General features: G+C 28.3%; 1 protein-coding gene across 1 annotated transcript in view; it reads left to right on the top strand.

Moving 5' to 3' along the window:
* LOC106461519 (protein FAM117B-like) overlaps positions 1-1,316 on the top strand; it is a 99,788-nt gene that overhangs the window by 89,089 nt on the left and 9,383 nt on the right. The gene's annotated exons all lie outside the window — the stretch shown is intronic.

Below are 1,316 nucleotides of genomic sequence, written 5' to 3'. Positions count from 1 at the left end.
CTCTGTATGGGTTCGATAGATTTGAATGATTTTGCAACCACCATAAAAAATTAGGAAATAAATATAAATTATGCTTTTTTCATTCTAGAATGAACACAAATTATAACACAAAAACATAAATGTTTAAACTAAATAGCTTAAATCTCATAACATTATACATTTATATATATTTATTATTTTTATTATATTGACCTTTCAGCCGTGCATGGCTAACACTACAAAAGTTACAATGATGCAGCTCAGGTGCACTCATGCTACCATATCAAATAACATAAAACTGACCTTTGGTCTGTACAAAGTAACTTGTCTTGGCTTTGTTTTAGTAGACTAGTATTTTGTAAAATACAGTCACGTTTCAATTATTATACATTATATATGTATATAGATTATTGCTATTTATAAATAAGTTCTTAAACTTATTTTTTCTTAAAACATAGAACAGTAACTAAAGAAGTAAAACAAACTATTATCTCTTCTAGTTACAACCTTTGTATTTGGTTGCTGTTTGACATAGGTTGCTAAGCCTTTAAAAATTTTGCACGTGGAGGATATGAAACAAAATATTTTTTTTAGGTGATATATACATTTGAATAACTAAAAAATCATAAATTAGTACCATAGAATTTCACTATAATTTATCAAGATTAGTAACTAAGATGTATTTTAGTAAAAATAAATATGAAATTTCGAGCAGACTAAAGACACACCCTACCTTGTTGAAATATTGGTCCAAAAAAAAGAAATGGTGCCAAGCCCATTAAAAATAGTTGAGAAAGCCACTAGGGAACATTCTGAGCTTCTGATTGATTATTCATGTCATATATAGAAATAAGTGTATATAAAGGAGCATTTCCAAAAATGGAAAGAGGTGAGCAGGGTGCCACTGTATTTGACTTATTATATAAGCAATATTTTAGCAAATTGAAAAGATAAGAGGCTCTTATTTTATATTTTAGCTTGTCGATATTGATAATTCGAATTTCTAATTCGTTCGAAACTATAGACTTAGTATTTTGACTTCACAAACATCTAATTTGAATCAGTGCTCCATTAAACATACCACATGACACACAAAAATCAATGTTTGTCTGTGTTTTTTATATTTGCTTTTAAATTAAGAAATTGAGTAATATATAGCACTAAAATTTTAATTATAACCTACAGTTTGATACCAAACTTATTGACATAAATTCATGAAATAGTAGTTCAATAAACTTTTGAATGCGAGTCAACAAACAAGACGTACATGGACCTTTCACCTGTGACCCATCTTGAAAGGGTTAATGGCTGTTTGTTCAATGGATGGGGAAAATCTA

This window comes from Limulus polyphemus, unplaced genomic scaffold (genome assembly GCF_000517525.1).
Source record: "Limulus polyphemus unplaced genomic scaffold, Limulus_polyphemus-2.1.2 Scaffold977, whole genome shotgun sequence".
NCBI lineage: Eukaryota > Metazoa > Arthropoda > Merostomata > Xiphosura > Limulidae > Limulus > Limulus polyphemus.
Note: the sequence above shows the minus strand (reverse complement) of the source record. Positions and strands in the feature narration are given on the sequence as shown.